Here is an 18,375-nt window from a genome sequence, read left to right on the forward strand (position 1 = left end):
TTCACTACTCCAAATGAGTAGGTCAATATTGGTATGGCATAGGTATTTATAGCTTTTGTCTTGTTTCTTGCTGTCAATTCTGTTTTCAGTATTTTTGTTAGTCTTTGTCTATATTTTTCTTTTAGTTCTTCTTTGATATTTGTATTATCTATTCCTATTTTTTGCCTGTATCCTAGATATTTATAGGCATCCGTTTTTTCCATCGCTTCTATGCAGTCGCTGTGGTTATCCAATATGTAATCTTCTTGTTTAGTATGTTTTCCCTTGACTATGCTATTTTTCTTACATTTGTCTGTTCCAAAAGCCATACTTATATCATTGCTGAATCCTTCTGTTATCTTTAGTAATTGGTTGAGTTGTTGATTTGTTGCTGCCAGTAGTTTTAGATCATCCATGTATAGCAAATGTGTGATTTTGTGTGGGTATGTTCCAGTAATATTGTATCCATAATTTGTATTATTTAGCATGTTGGATAGTGGGTTCAGAGCAAGGCAGAACCAGAAAGGACTTAATGGATCTCCTAGGTATATTCCACGCTTAATCTGTATTGGCTGTGATGTGATATTATTTGAATTTGTTTGGATATTAAATGTGGTTTTCCAATTTTTCATTACTATGTTTAGGAACTGTATCAATTTAGGATCTACTTTGTATATTTCCAATATTTGTAGTAACCATGAGTGGGGTACACTATCAAAAGCTTTTTGGTACTCAATGTATGCGTAGTGTAGCGACCTTTGTTTAGTTTTAGCTTGATATGTCACCTCTGCATCTATTATCAGTTGCTCTTTACAACCTCGTGCTCCTTTGCAACAGCCTTTTTGTTCTTCATTTATAATTTTGTTCTGTGTTGTATGTGTCATTAATTTCTGTTTAATGACTGAAGTTAATATTTTGTATATTGTTGGTAGGCATGTTATGGGGCGATATTTAGCTGGGTTCGCTGTGTCTGCTTGATCTTTAGATTTCAGATATGTTATTCCGTGTGTAAGTGTATCAGGGAATGTGTATGGGTCTGCAATGTAACTGTTAAATAATTTAGTTAGATATGAATGTGTTGAGGTGAACTTCTTTAACCAGAAATTTGCTATTTTATCATTTCCAGGGGCTTTCCAATTGTGAGTAGAATTAATTGCTTGGGGGACTTCATGCTGCAAAATTATCACTTCAGGCATTTGTGGTATCATCTTGTATGTGTCTGTTTCTGCTTGTATCCACCGTGCATGCCTGTTATGTTGTACCAGGTTTGACCATATGTTGCTCCAGAAGTGTTCCATGTCTGTTATGTTTGGTGGATTGTCTATTTTAATGTGTGTGTTATCTGTTGTCTGATAAAATTTCTTTTGGTTTGTGTTGAATGTTTGGTTTTGTTTCCTTCTATTTTCACTTTTTTTGTATCTTCTAAGTCGTTTGGCCAATGCTTGTAATTTCTGCTTCTTTTCATTTAATTGCTCTATCACTTCTTGTTGTGAGATTTTACCTAACCTTTTTCGTTTTTTTTTTTTTTTCTGACATTTCATTTCTTATAAATTGTGTTCGCTGTCCGATGTCTTTTCTCAGTTTTTCTATTCTGATCTGTAGCCTGTGTTGCCATGCTGGTTTTGTGGGTTTCTTCTGTGTGTTTGTTGGTTCTGATCTCTGCCTAGTGTGTATATTTAGTGTAGTGAGTGCTCCTATATAAACCAGTAGTTGTAACTCTTCCATAGTTGTGTTTTCATTTATTTTGTTGTGTATGATTGTGTTGATAGTTTTTATTGTTGTTTCGACTAGTGGGTTATTTGGTGGTCTATGCAAGAATGGTCTAATGTCTGTATTTGTGTCTTTGTATTCTACGTATGTCAGCTGAAATTTTTCTTCTATATCTAACATGTGTGTCACTTCGTGTTCTATTTGTGCTTGTTCTGGTGGCTGTCTTAAGATTTCGTTTTCCTCTGACTGTTTAATTGATGCGTGTTGTTCTTTGTTTGTTTGCTCTGGGAGGTTTGAGTCCATTACTGTATTTTCTTCTTCTTCTGATTGCACATTATTTTGTTCCAGTATTTGTTGTACTTGTTGTTTGATGTTTTCTAATTCTGACTGGGGTATCCTGTTATTTTTTATTATTACACGGATCTGATCAGCTAGTCGTTGTTCTGTTAAAAATTTTAATTCTGGGTATCTGGTAATAAATGTTGTGTATACTTGTGATCTGTATCCAGTTGTGTTGGTTCCTAGGTTTGTTGCTTGGTAATAACAGAACATGAGGTGTCGATTAACTTCATCTGACCATCTCATCCTCCATCTTTGTTTTCCTTCTAGGGTGGTTGCAGGAAGCATATCCTGCAAAACACCTCTATTTGGATTTGAATCATTTTCTAGTTGGCTAGCAGTGTCGTTACCATAGTGGGCGGGCATAGGGTTCAAGCGTCGTCCCCGACCATGACGGCGCTTGTCCGAGGCTTCTTTAGTTCTGTCCTGAACCAACTAATCACACTAAAAGGGGGGTTAGCCCTATTAGTGGTTTGTTCTTTTCGTCCCCTTTTACGACTGGCAGAACATACCAGTGGTCTATTCTTTTCCCGGGCCCAAGTGGCAGCCAGGCGAAGCTCGTTCAAGGTCACCCGCCTTACGCAGCGTTATGTAATCGATGCACACAGCCATGGCAAATACCCACCCACCTTCCCAGGGGTTGTAACCCCTGCAACTCATAGAAGATAGAGATGCTTCAGTAGCTGGTGTTTTTTTTTTTTTTTTTTTTTAGGAAAGGATCTTTATTATGAATGATAATACAAAGTAATATCACCTTGTACAACAATATACTTGGTTAATACTCCACTAATCTTACACCATACATTTAGCCTCTCATTGGCATTAATTTTTCTCTTATTCCTTGTATACAATGAAAATGGTTTGTCTATAGTTACAACACATGTACCATAATTCCTGTTAGGTAATACTCCAATTGCAAACGTACGAAAGGATATAATATCCCTCTCGTTGTAGCTCTCAAGTCCTCCAAGTGGTGAATCACCTCCTCTTAATATAGCAATTGTTAACCAAGAATTACCACTAACAACCTCGTTGGTCGTACATGAGTATTGAATCTTGCAACCAACAAAAGTAATTGGTTCTTATTATTATTATTACTATTACTATTACTATTACTATTACTATTATTATTATTATTATTATTATTATTATTATTATTCTAGTTCGACATGTTGATGAGGTCATGACAAATGGGTGGTATCCCATACTTCAGTTATAAGTAATTTTCGCTGCACTATATCCAATGTCGGTGTACCCTCAAACTTTTTTTTTCCAGAAAAAAAAGCACTGATGATAATAATAATAATAATAGTAATAATAATAATAAATCCTGTGGAGGCCCGGGAAAAGAATAGGCTTCCGGGACGTTCTGCCAGTCGTAAAAGGCGACGAAAAGAACAAACAACTAATAGGGCTAACCCCCCCTTTTAGTGTGATTAGTTGGTTCAGGACAGAACTAAAGAAGCCTCGGACAAGCGCCGTCATGGTCGGGGACGACGCTTGAACCCTATGCCCGCCCACTATGGTAACGACACTGCTAGCCAACTGGAAAATGATTTAAATCCAAATACAGGTGTTTTGCAGGATATGCTTCCTGCAACCACCCTAGAAGGAAAACAAAGACAGAGGATGAGATGGTCAGATGAAGTTAATCGACACCTCATGTTCTGTTATTACCAAGCAACAAACCTAGGAACCAACACAACTGGATACAGATCACAAGTATACACAACATTTATTACCAGATACCCAGAATTAAAATTTTTAACAGAACAACGACTAACTGATCAGATCCGTGTAATAATCAAAAATAACAGGATACTCCAGTCAGAATTAGAAAACATCAAACAACAAGTCCAACAAATACTGGAACAAAATAATGTGCAATCAGAAGAAGAAGAAAATACAGTAATGGACTCAAACATCCCAGAGCAAACAAACAAAGGACTACACGCATCAATTAAACAATCAGAGGAAAACGAAATCTTAAGACAGCCACCAGAACAAGCACAAATAGAACACAAAGTGACTCACATGTTAGATATAGAAGAAAAATTTCAGCTGACATATATAGAATACAAAGACACAAATACAGACATTAGACCATTCTTGCATAGACCACCAAATAACCCATAAGTCAAGACAACAATAAAAACTATTAACTCAATCATACACAACAAAATAAATGAAAACACGACTATGGAAGAGTTACAACTACTGGTTTATATAGGAGCACTCACTACACTAAATATACACACTAGGCAGAGATTAGAACCAACCAACACACAGAAGAAACCCACAAAACCAGCATGGCAACACAGGCTACAGATCAGAATAGAAAAACTGAGAAGAGACATCGGACAGCGAACACAATTTATAAGAAATGAAATGTCAGAAAAAAAAAAAAAAAAACGAAAAAGGTTAGGTAAAATCTCACAACAAGAAGTGATAGAGCAATTAAATGAAAAGAAGCAGAAATTACAAGCATTGGCCAAACGACTTAGAAGATACAAAAAAAGTGAAAATAGAAGGAAACAAAACCAAACATTCAACACAAACCAAAAGAAATTTTACCAGACAATAGATAACACACACATTAAAACAGACAATCCACCAAACATAACAGACATGGAACACTTCTGGAGCAACATATGGTCAAACCCGGTACAACATAACAGGCATGCACGGTGAATACAAGCAGAAACAGACACATACAAGATGATACCACAAATGCCTGAAGTGATAATTTTGCAACATGAAGTCACCCAAGCAATTAATTCTACTCAAAATTGGAAAGCCCCTGGAAAAGATAAAATAGCAAATTTCTAGCTAAAGAAGTCCACATCAACACATTCACATCTAACTAAATTATTTAACATGTCTAAAAACAAAGATGATATATAAAAACAAAGATGAGGTGACTTACCGAACGAAAGCGCTGGCAGGTCGATAGACACACAAACATACACACAAAATTCAAGCTTTCGCAACAAACTGTTGCCTCATCAGTAAAGAGGGAAGGAGAGGGGAAGACGAAAGGAAGTGGGTTTTAAGGGAGAGGGAGAGGGTAAGGAGTCATTCCAATCCCGGGAGCGGAAAGACTTACCTTAGGGGGAAAAAAAGACGCGTATACACACACACATATCCATCCACACATATACAGACACAAGCAGACATATTTAAAGACAAAGAGTTTGGGCAGAGATGTCAGTCGAGGCGGAAGTGCAGAGGCAAAGATGATGTTGAATGACAGGTGAGGTATGAGTGGCGGCAACTTGAAATTAGCGGACGGTGTAACACTGTGCCAAGATGTGCTGGCTGTGCACCAAGGCATGTTTAGCCACAGGATGATCCTCATTACCAACAAACACTGTCTGCCTGTGTCCATTCATGTGAATGGACAGTTTGTTGCTGGTCATTCCCACATAGAAAGCTTCACCGTGTAGGCAGGTCAGTAGGTAAAACACGTGGGTGCTTTCACATGTGGCTCTGCCTTTGATCGTGTACACCTTCCGGGTTACAGGACTGGAGTAGGTGGTGGTGGGAGGGTGCATGGGACAGGTTTTACACCGGGGGCGGTTACACGGATAGGAGCCAGAGGGTAGGGAAGGTGGTTTGGGGATTTCATAGGGATGAACTAACAGGTTACGAAGGTTAGGTGGACGGCGGAAAGACACTCTTGGTGGAGTGGGGAGGATTTCATGAAGGATGGATCTCATTTCAGGGCAGGATTTGAGGAAGTCGTATCCCTGCTAGAGAGCCACATTCAGAGTCTGGTCCAGTCCCGGAAAGTATCCTGTCACAAGTGGGGCACTTTTGTGGTTCTTTTGTGGGGGATTCTGGGTTTGAGGGGATGAGGAAGTGGCTCTGGTTATTTGCTTCTGTACCAGGTCGGGAGGGTAGTTGCGGGATGCGAAAGCTGTTGTTAGGTTGTTGGTGTAATGGTTCAGGGATTCCGGACTGGAGCAGATTTGTTTGCCAGCTGCAGTGTGGCAGCTGCCACCCATTCCACATCAAACGGTCCCTTCCCTACAGCCTAGGTCTTCGTGGCAAACGAATCTGCTCCAGTCCGGAATCCCTGAACCATTGCACATGAAAGCCAATTCTTGCACAGTAAACAACCAACTCCAAACACAGTGACGTTTGTAAAAATGTTTAAATTCAAATAGTGGTGTCTACCAACATGGTCACATGACTAAAATACAAATGAGGTGCTGAGATCCATAAGGGCCTAAAGCACACCGCTGTCGATCCCACATTTAAGTGAATATCAGAGAAACCAGGGAAAAACGAACACCTAAACCTTTCTGTTCGAGTTCTGATTTCTCTTATTTTATTTTGATGATCATTCCTACCTATGTAGGTTGGGCTCAACAAAATATTTTCGCATTCAGAAGAGAAAGTTGGTGACTGAAATTTAGTAAATAGATCTCGCCACGACGAAAAAGTCTTTGCTTTAATGACTTCCATCCCAATTCGCGTATCATATCTGCCACACTCTCTCCCCTATTACGTGATAATACAAAACGAGCTGCCCTTTTTTTGCACCCTTTCGATGTCTTCCGTCAATCCCACCTGGTAAGGATCCCACACCGCGCAGCAATATTCTAACAGAGGACGAATGAGTGTAGTGTAAGCTGTCTCTTTAGTGGACTTGTTGCATCTTCTAGGTGTCCTGCTAATGAAACGCAACCTTTGGCTCGCCTTTCCCACAATATTATCTATGTGGTCTTTCCAGCTGAAGTTGTTCGTAATTTTAACACCCTTGAGAATTGTACTATTTATTGAGTAACCGAATTCCAACGGATTTCTTTTGGAACTCATGTGGATCACCTCACACTTTTCGTTATTTAGCGTCAACTGCCACCTGCCACACCATACAGCAATCTTTTCTAAATCACTTTGCAACTGATACTGGTCGTCGGATGACCTTACTAGATGGTAAATTACAGCATCATCTGCTAACAACCTAAGAGAACTGCTCAGATTGTCACCCAGGTCATTTATATAGACCAGGAACAGCAGAGGTCTCAGGACGCTTCCCTGGGGAGCACCTGATATCACTTCAGTTTTACTCAATGATTTGCCGTCTATTACTACGAACTGCAACCTTCCTGGCAGGAAATCACGAATCCAGTTCCACTACTGAGACGATACCCCACAGGCCAGCAGCTTGATTAGAAGTCACTTGTGAGGAACGGTGTCAAAAGCTTTCCGGAAATCTAGAAATATGGAATCAACTTGAGATCCCCTGTCGATAGCGGCCATTACTTCGTGCGAATAAAGAGCTGCCTGTGTTGCACAAGAACGATGTTTTCTGAAACCATGCTGATTACGTATCAATAGATCGTTCCCTTCGAGGTGATTCATAATATTTGAATACAGTATGTGCTCCAAAATTCTACTGCAAACCGACGTCAATGATATAGGTCTGTAGTTCGATGGATTACTCCTACTACCCTTCTTTAACACTGGTGCGACCTGTGCAATTTTCCAATCTGTAGGTACAGATCTATCGGTGAGCGAGCGGTTGTATATGATTGCTAAGTAGGGAGCTATTGTATCAGCATAATCTGAAAGGAACCTAATCGGTATACAATCTGGACCTGAAGACTTGCCCGTATCAAGCGATTTGAGTTGCTTTGCAACCCCTAAGGTATCTACTTTTAAGAAATTCATGCTAGCAGCTGTTCGTGTTTCAAATTCTGGAATATTCCATTCGTCTTCCCTGGTGAAGGAATTTCGGAAAACTGCGTTCAATAACTCCGCTTTAGCAGCACAGTCGTCGGTAACAGTACCATCGGCACTGCGCAGCGAAGGTATTGACTGCGTCTTGCTGCTTGTGTACTTTACATACGACCAGAATTTCTTCGGATTTTCTACCAAATTTCGAGACAATGTTTTGTTGTGGAACCTATTAAAGGCATCTCGCAATGAAGTCCGTGCCATATTTTGCGCGTCTGTAAATTTTAGCCAATCTTCGGGATTTTGCGTTCTTCTGAACTTCCCATGCTTTTCCCATTGCCTCTGCAAGAGCGTTCGGACCTGTTTTGTGTACCACGGGGGATCAGTTCCATCTCTTACAAATTTATGAGGTATGAATCTCTCAATTGCTGTTGCTACTATATCTTTGAATTTGAGCCACATCCCATCTACATTTGCTTAGTCAGTTCGGAAGGAATGGAGATTGTCTCTTAGGAAGGCTTCTAGTGACACTTTATCCACTTTTTTAAGTAAAATTATTTTGCATTTGTTTCTGGTGGATTTGGAAGAAACAGTATTGAGCCTAGCTACAACGACCTTGTGATCACTAATCTCTGTATCAGTCATGATGCTCTCTATCAGCTCTGGATTGTTTGTGGCTAAGAGGTCAAGTGTGTTTTCGCAACCATTTACAATTCGCGTGGGTTCGTGGACTAACTGCTCGAAATAATTTTCGGAGAAAGCATTTAGGACAATCTCGGAAGGTGTTTTCTGCCTACCACCGGTTTTGAACAAGTATTTTTGCCAACATATCGAGGGAAGGTTTAAGGCCCCACAAACTATAACCATATGAGTGGGGTATTTATTTGTTACGAGACTCAAATTTTCTCTGAACTGTTCACCAACTATATCATCGTAGTCTGGGGGTCGGTAGAAAGAGCCAATTATTAACTTAGTTCGGCTGTTAAGTATAACCTCCACCCATACCAATTCGCATGGAGTATCTACTTCGACTTCACTACAAGATAAACCACTACTGACAGACACAAACACTCCACCACCAGTTCTGCCTAATCTATCTTTCCTTAACACTGTCTGAGACTTGGTAAAAATTTCTGCAGAACTTATTTCAGGCTTTAGCCAGCTTTCTGTACCTATAACGATTTCAGCTTCTGTGCTTTCTATTAGCGCTCGAAGCTCAGGGACTTTCCCAGCACAACTACAACAGTTTACAACTACAATTCCGACTGTTCCTTGATCCAAGCACGTCCTGTATGTGCCATGCACCCTTTGAGATTGCAGCCCACCCCGTACTTTCCCTAGGCTTTCTAACCTAAAAAACAGCCCAGTCCACGCCACACAGCCTCCGCTACCCGTGTAGTCGCCAGCTGAGTGTAGTGACCTCCTGACCTATTCAGCGGAACCCGAAACCCCACCACCCTATGGCGCAAGTCAAGGAATCTGCAGCCAACACGGTCGCAAAACCGTCTGAGCCTCTGATTCAGACCCTCCACCCGGCTCTGCACCAAAGGTCCACAGTCAGTTCTGTCAACGATGCTGCAGATGGTGAGCTCTGCCTTCATCTCGTAAGCAAGACCGGCAGCCTTCACCAAATCAGATAGCCCCTGGAATCCAGAGAGAATTTCATCAGATCCAAAGCGACACACGTCATTAGTGCCGACATGTGCCACCACCTGCAGCTGGCTGCACCCTGTGCTCTTCATGGCATCCGGAAGGACCCTTTCCACATCAGGAATGACTCCACCCGGAATGCACACTGAATTTCTTCCCCTCCTTAGCCGCCATATCCCTAAGGGGCCCAATTACGCGCCTAACATTGGAGCTCCCAACTACCAATACGCCCACCCTCTGCGATTGCCCGGACCTTGAAGGCTGAGAATCATCCTCTGAAACAGGGCAGGCAGCTGCATCTGGCTCAGCCAGAGACAGTACCTGAAACCTGTTTGTCAGACGCAGCAGGGAGGCTTTCTGATCAGCCTCCGGGGACGTCTTTCGCTGCCTGCCACGCCTTGGAATGACCTCCCAATCAACCACAGGCGAGGGCTCAGCCCCACTGCGGGCAGCAACCGGGGCAACCACAGCGGCAGACCGATCTGGGGACAGACGGGACGAGGTTGACATCCCCGTGATACCAAAGTCCGCCTCCCCACGGTGGTGCCCATTGGCAACAGCCTCAAGCTGCGCGACCGAAGTCAGCGCCACTTGCAGCTGTGAGCGAAGGGATGCCAACTCAGCCCTCATCCGAACACAGCAATCACAGTCCCTGTCCATTCTAATCGATGTTGAACAACAGTTACTGAAACACAAGTCCGTGCCTAGATAACGCAAGGGAAACACACAAAGAATGTATTAACTAACCTGTATAAATACCTAACGACTACGCTACAATCTGCCTGAATTTACGATTACAGTAACTAAATCTCGAAATTACACCTCCTATACGAAACTCACACGCAATTTAAGTAAGAATCTACGAAGTAAACACTAAAGCGCGACGCTACAACTCTCAAATACTATAATACGCCCGAAATTTATGAATTAAACAATGGAAGTACCCAAAAACACGCAAAGAAATTAAGAATTAAACTATGTAACAAATAAGTAAGCTAGGGGTATATGACTTGCTGCTGCAGCTGCTCATCCAACGGCGGCAGGGAGCACACTGGCTGTGACCAACCGACACTGGCCGTTCAAAACAAAAACAGAAGACAGATGACTACGCGAATTTACACTATTCAGGTACTAAAGCGCGATGTTACAACTCTCAAATACTATAATACGCCCGAAATTTATGAATTAAACAATGCAAGTACCCAAAAACGTGCAAAGAAATTAAGAATTAAACTATGTAACAAATAAGTAAGCTAGGGGTATACGACTTGCTGTTGCAGCTGCTTATCCAACGGCGGCAGGGAGCAATGGCAGTTATGACCAAATGGAATGAGCAATCAAACCCGCAATTGCAGTCCCACAATAACATCTGTATTATGTTAGAGAGAGTCGTGATACAGTTGCAGACATGGAGGAAAAGATTCAGTATTATTTCTCTGATTTTCAATAATGATTTTAATTATGCCTTTTTTTTTTAGCACAGGCAGCGTTAAACTGTACCATTTAATGGATTGTGTATTAAATGTGCAAACAAAGTTGACATTCGGTGCAGTGTCTAATGGAAGCAACTGCATATGGCAAATGCCTGTATGTTCACTCCCAGCAGCCACTGCTCCGAGTGTGGATACAGCACGCACCTTTCACTCCCTAAGATGCTGGTGTAATCACAATTAAAATTCATAACATAGTTTCTCATACATTTACATTTTGCTTTTGTTTTCTAGGCCTCAGCCGATGTGCCATACAAATCCCAGTCATACCAAGACGGTACATTTGCTCATGACGTTTTAATAGCAATGGCCTCAACACTGTGACAACTACAGACCAAGATAACCAGCAGCTAAGCATGTAAACTGCTCCTATGGTCTAGTTCTAGCACCATTCACTCCATACTTTAATAGGTATTTCTTGAATGTGAAATATGTGGAAGGAACCCTTCCCTTATTTTCAAATAGTGGGTGTGAAAAAACCTACGCACACACACATTTTTACAGTTTTTAGAAGAGATAAAAATGAACACTTTTGCTATGTGACACAAATGTCACAGCTTTCCCACTAGGGATTCTTGAAATGTCTGACGCTGGGCTTCTATCGGCCAACTTCCACAACTGTGTTGACTGCTGCGATGCAACACACTGACATTATACTCAGAAATGCAACAAAATTGCATCTTATTGCTAGGAAGGGTAGGTTTTCATTACTGATACCAGCATCCACATCCCTGTATAAACAGTTACATTATTATCGTTTATGTTGCATTTACATGAAAGTTTCTACTGAAGTATACAGGTTCCTGATGACTACTCGTGAGGTGTATCACAATTTCTATTATGGTTTAGGGAAGGAATTTACTAAATAAAGTTTTATGAGGAACCTATGTCCAGAAATGTACCATTTGGGTATAAAGTAAGTTTAAAACTTGGATCACTTCACAGTATGCACTAAAACTAAGAAGAGGGTGGTATCATCACTCCCTTTTGTAATTACAATATCACATACTATTTTTGTCCAGCTACAACAACACTGGTGCTCAAGTTGTATGTTCACTACTAGGAGTGTTGATTGTGGTACTCCTCAGATGCATAGCTCTCTTGACTTTGAAGTGAACGTCCTTCATCAAGTGGGTGAGAATCTGAAGAAGAGCACTCAAAACACTGCCCACGCTTTGGGCTCCTGTAAATCATGTGGATCAGAGCTTATTGTCTCTGCTGTGTGCATACTGTGAAATGGGAGATTGGAAAGTGATCCAATATCCAAATGGTATATGTCTGGACATCGGTCCCTTATAAAAACTTTATCTACTAAGCCCTCTACATTCCGGGTGGGAAGGTGTGCCGGTGCCCAGCAGATTAGTGTTGAGGTCCGATGTGCCAGCCAGTCTGTGGATGGTTTTTAAGGCAGTTTTCCATCTGCCTTGGCGAATGCAGGCTGGTTCCACTTATTCCGCCTCAGTTACACTATGTCGGCGATCACTGCGCAAACACTTTCTCTACGAAAGTGTACACCATAATTACTCTACCACGCAAACATTGGGGTTACTCTCTTCTGGTGTAAAATGTTCTGGGTGTCCACTGGGGGCCAAACTGCACAATAACCCTGGATTTGGTGTGGGGCGGTGGTGGGATGAGTGGACTGCTGTGGGGTTGTGTACTACTTCGGGCTACAGCGTTTCTAGGTCCCCAGTCCCATACAATACAATACAATACAATACAAGCTCTCTACAATCCCTAGAAGCCTCTTATAGGAATTGTGGAACACATTGTCTATTCCTAAATGGTTTGTGATGTTCCGCTGCTTTTTTATCGCAATATTGATTGGGGATGTACACTTCCTATTATTATTCATTAGCTCACCTCATTTCTTCACCCTCGCCAGTATCTCCTGATTGGACTTTGTTTCTCAAAGTGCTGCAGTTATTGCCAGAAGTTAAGGGTACAACCCTGTATCCAAAATCCTGAAATAAATACGGTGCTTCTCAAAAACATGTCATATATTGCACTTTTATCCACAGTGACTGTGCGTAACAAAATTCATTCATTATTTGAAATATCACAAATACATTACTGACTGTATCCAAAACGGTCTGTCTTAGTTGACAAATTCCAACTGAATACATAAATAACTTTTTCCCTTGTCCTTGTGAAGTCATTGGCGTTGTCACGGCCACTTTTCTTCAATGGCTCAGATTTTATCTTCAAGGCAGGACTGGAAGATATGGAATAAGCCACTCAACCAGTGGTACTGCAAACTTGGTAAGATTTCTATTGTCATTCGAGCTTGCAGATACGCTGCTTCCATCCACTCCAGAATGCATGCACATAAATGACACACATTTGAACTGTTCTAATTCACTGCTCAAACAAATCTTTTATGGTGGCAATCATCATTTCTTGGTTCAGTAAATGCTTGTGCAATACCTTTCTTTACCAAAGTGATACATTATAGTACAGATTCCTCCACATAACCAGATTTCACCACTACTGTATTTCACCAAAAAACAATGAACACTTAAAATTTCAAAACTAGTTTTAACATTCTTAATTAAATTTTCTGACAGCCTGTGTTGGGTTTCTTTGAGGCATAATCACAGATATGAATGAGTATTTTTATTACAAATGAGGTGCAGTTATGTGTGTTATGTATGGAATACTCCACAGTGAATTCACATATCATCAATCACAGGCATGTATTTACCTTAACTTCACTTTGATTAGCTGTCTTTACCAGGCTATCATTCTCTTACTATGACTATGGAACCTCTGACAAGAAACTGCTCTTCTCAACGTGTATCATTAAACAATTTTACAATACCTCTTTACTTTATCTCATGAGTTTCTCATTACTACAACCTGCAGTCCAATAGCTCTTTTAGTCTAATTATCCATATTTCATTTAACCAACTATATTTCTTTGAGAAATCAGACTTTACAAGCCATACTCTTAACACTTTCGGTAATCACTGGACATACGCACATATTATAGGCACTGGTGCCTGTCAATAGACCACCCCTACGGCAACAAACGGCTTTGTATGCTGACTGACCACAGGTGGAATGTCTCACAGTGTTGTATGTTTTTCCGTGATTGCAACTGGTTGCCACGATCAGCAGTGGAGAAGATGGAGCTACCTGCTGTAAAGACACGCCTTGTCTCCTATGAATACTTTACTCTGTTGTGTCAATGGATGATGGTTTTCGATGCAGGTTTCCGTCCACAGTTTATTTTTCTCATAGAACCCTCCAAAATTTCCAGTGCTTTTGGTATACAAGAGAAAAATAAACTGAAGATCAAAATCTGTGTCTAAAGCCACCATCCACTGAGGCAACAGAGCCAAGTATTCACAGGGACAAGCCTGTCTATGCAGCAGCTAGCTCCGTCTTCTCTTTTGACGGCGATCGTGGCAGTCAGTCTCAATCACTGAACAACAAACATTGTGAGACATCCTGCCTGTGGTCTGTCATTTTACAAAGCCACATTTGCTGCTCAAGGTGTGGCCTAGCGGCAGACGCCAGTGCTATATCTTCGAAGCTCTGCAGTGTCAATGGATGACGTTTCCTGACGCACGTTCCTATACTCAATGTGTTCCTCACAATATCCTCTACAAGCCCTCGGAGTTTGTAGGTACTGTTTTGTAACATCCTGTATAATTCTCTCATTGTGTATGCATTAGTCGTTCTATCCCGTTGCTCTCAAAGTGTAGGAAGTTAAAAGTTTAAAGAGGAAACAGCAAAATCACTAAATGTAAACATGGATCACGTGGAGACACCTGCTCTGTGCAATAGCCCCGGATCTACAATATTTCGAACCAGGGCAATACTAGATGGTGGCCGTCCACACTTCTGCCCGCCTCCCTAGAACGTTTGAGATAATACGTCAAAAATTAAAAAAAAAAAAAAAAAAAAAAAAAAAAAAAAAAAAAAAAAAAAAGGACTTTTCAAAAATATGTTCATTTTGTAGCGCACATCTTTCTGAACAGTCTGATGCATAAAACATATAACCTGCCTGGAGGAAATGTAAGAAGTGTTATTTGGTCTTAAATGTGGCAAAGTGCAATGCTGCGCCTCTTCACACAGCATTCTTCTACCGTACGTCACTGTATTTTACACCGTGGAACTCAAATGTGTATATTTTTAAAGGATGCCATCAAACTATATTCGGGACAGCGGAAATTAAAACGTCATTTGGTGCCTCTCCTTCTCCCAGTTGGCCAGTTTGACATCCTGTCCCTCTTTAATAAAACACCCTCGCAATTAATACTGGATGGGATTATTTGAAACCGGAAGAACTCTTCAGAAAATTTGGACTCTTTATTGCCTTTTAGCTAATAACTTGCAGTTCTGTGTTACAAAATTACATGTAGGATACATAAAACCAGTACAGACACGACACAAGCAAAACAACACACATTTATTCAGTCCTTAGCTCCTAGCATTTTTTTCTGTCTAATCTTGCTACAGCTTTACATGGCGTGCTTTCTTTACTGCGAAAGAATCTATTACCCCATCAAAATTCATCAAACGTTTTGCTATACGAAAAATCGAAATATCGTTAGCTAATACTCAAAAAGCTATTAATACAAATAGTATTTGTGGCGTGGTTTCTCGATCTAATTGCGTCTATTTTTTCACTGTCTACTAGATAAAAGAAAATAGGCCATTCTAATATTGCAGCAATTGTAACACACACCAAATACGTGAGACTGTTTTGGCAATAATAGTCATTTTTATAATACTACAGAATATAATTAGCAAAGTACCAATATGAAATGCCTATTCAGCCTACTACAAGCAAAAAGGTTTATGTTAGGAAATAGTCTCACATTTCATTCATATACCCCAGTTTCTCAAGCATGAGATCGAAAAGTAGTAGTATGAAATATTTGAATAAATTTGGAATCGTCATTTTCTTCCATAATTTGTATGATGTCCCCATTTTTTCTCCTTCCTCGTTCTAACAATCAATCTTCTCATCACTAATTGTGTAACTGTTCCTACCACTGACAAAACTCATTCTACAATTAACTCTACTGTCACCGATTTAGTTATCCAGAGATTATTCTCCGGTTAGGCGTTATTACGAGTTCGTACAACGCGTTTTCCGTGCTATTCCCAGAATAGAACTTAAGTGGCTGCTAGCCGGGGACTGTACTACTTTCCCTTTCTAGGTATCGATCTGGCCAAAAATTTTCTGTCAAAATTTCATTTTCTTGCATGCACCGAGAAGATAATATGTAATCTTTCTTACCTGTTATTACTGTTAGTCGTTTATTTCCACTCTGGTAGCCTGAATCTACGGACTTCGCTAGTCATTATAAAAACGCTGATCAATCACGTGAGCAAACAGCAGTTGGCATTAACCCGTTCGGCTTCATTCCGCTCAGCTCGTATAGCCCCGTCCTCTTTTGTCTGCAGGAAAGATTATTTCTAGATGGATTCCCCTGGCAGAGACATCATGTACGCATGCATTCAAATATCATCTTATAATTCATTCAGAAATCAACTTGGAATTGTGTTCAAAAACCAATAGGAATAAGTTTCAAAATCATCATAATCATCAATAGACCAACGAGCGGTAGATGCTAGGCGCTTTGTGAAACAAGGTTTTTTTCCTCAAGAATATGAAATTGCCGCCCGGTTCAGATACCCGATTTGCAGCTTACACAGTCAACAGTGACATTTCTGTAGCCAGAAGCAGGAGAAGGTACTACTCATACGCGACTCAACTGCGCATGCGCATGAGCCTCCTCGTAACTGCTTAAATGTATCTAATGTAGACAGTTGTGATGTCACACTCATCGAAGATAATTTGTTGTTAAGGAGCATTGCATAGTCTTCCTAAAGCCTTTCACACACTTTGCTGTTGGCAGACACTTGTACGAGCTCTGTGTGTATTTATGTGGCACACTTCCTTTGAAATTTAAGTTTTATTCTCTCGTTCATGTTTTGTTGCTGCAGTATCACTCTGCAGTAGTGGGATACAGAAATAGACATTGTTAGAGTATCGATCCTTACCAGTCAAAATAACAAAAAATTAACTGAAAAGTAAATCAATGAAAAATTCCTGGAATTCTAAAAAATTCCCAGGGTTTTTCCCGAGTCGTATAGACCCTGTAGCTTACATACAATGTATTCATAACTTAACTGTTAAGCAGAACACTCGTTCAAGTACATACAGCTGTTATAGCAATGCTTAAAATCAATATGAGTCTCAGAATAACGACTATTAACCATAATTTCCAAACTTCCTTTACGCACAATGTCTTCATTAGAGTTCAAATATTTCTCCTAATCAGGTTTTTGATCACCACGCATTCTTATACACCTGCTGCAACATACAAATTCATTTGTAGCTATGTCGATAGTACCGCAAACTACTTTCAATATATTATGTTAACTTTCTCGTATCTTTTATATGACAACTGTAAATCATTTAACTCCTTAATTATTTTATTGATACTTAGATTCTGTAATTCATTTCCAATTCTCTCTGTTTCTCTATTAGAATGAGGTGTATATGCAGACACTTCAGTCTTTTCACATACTAGATCAGCTGCAATTGGGACAAATATTTTAAATCAAAATCAATAGATCTGCAAGGTATTTCTTTGCATGACTGTTCATCACTCACTTTCTCTAGAATTCTAGAGAGATCTTGAGCAAGAGCTAAAGCAAATTACGAGGGTGGTTTGAAAAGCTCTCGCAACGGAATAGAAAAAAAAAAGTACTTACATCACTGAAACTTTTTTCTTTTTTATTTTTCAATGTAGTCTCCATGTAGATTAATTCACTTGGTCTAACAATGTTCCAGTGCCTTGATCCCATGTCGAAACCAAGTTTCCTCCAGGCCTGCAAAATAGTTGTCAACTCCAGCTATCAGTTCTTTGTTTGAAGTGAATCTTCCTGTGACAGAGCCATATCAGGTGAATAAGGCAGGTGTGGTACCAACAATTCCTACCTTAGTTCGTGTAATTCTGCCATGGCGACAGCACATGTGTGGGTGCGCATTTCTTGATGGAAGATGGCTTTCTTCCTTGCTAAACCTGGCCATTTTTCGCATACCTTTTGTTGCAATTTGTCCAGGAGATTAGCATAGTAGTCTCCAGTAATTGTTTGCCCAGTGGGGAGATTATCTACAAACAGGACCCACTTCGCATCCCAGAACACTGATGCCATGACCTTTCCAGCTGAAGGAAGTGTCTTTGCTTTCTTTGGTGGTAGAGATTCAGCATGTTTCCACTGCTGTTTTGCCTCTGGGGTATAGTGGTACACCCTAGTTTCACCTGAAGTCACAAACCAGCACAAAAAAATCTTGTTCGTTTCTCCTAAACATTCTCACACGTTTTTGATCCAGTGTCAAGAGTAGTGGCACCCATCTTGCAGATAATTTTTTCATTTCTAATTCTTCAGTTAAAATGTGATATACCCTTTCAGATGACATGTGGCAAGTGTGAGCAATTTCACACACTTTCAATCAGCAATCCTCCATGACCATTTTGTATACTTTTGCAATGAT

This window comes from Schistocerca americana, chromosome 1, assembly GCF_021461395.2.
Source record: "Schistocerca americana isolate TAMUIC-IGC-003095 chromosome 1, iqSchAmer2.1, whole genome shotgun sequence".
Taxonomy (NCBI): Eukaryota; Metazoa; Arthropoda; class Insecta; order Orthoptera; family Acrididae; genus Schistocerca; species Schistocerca americana.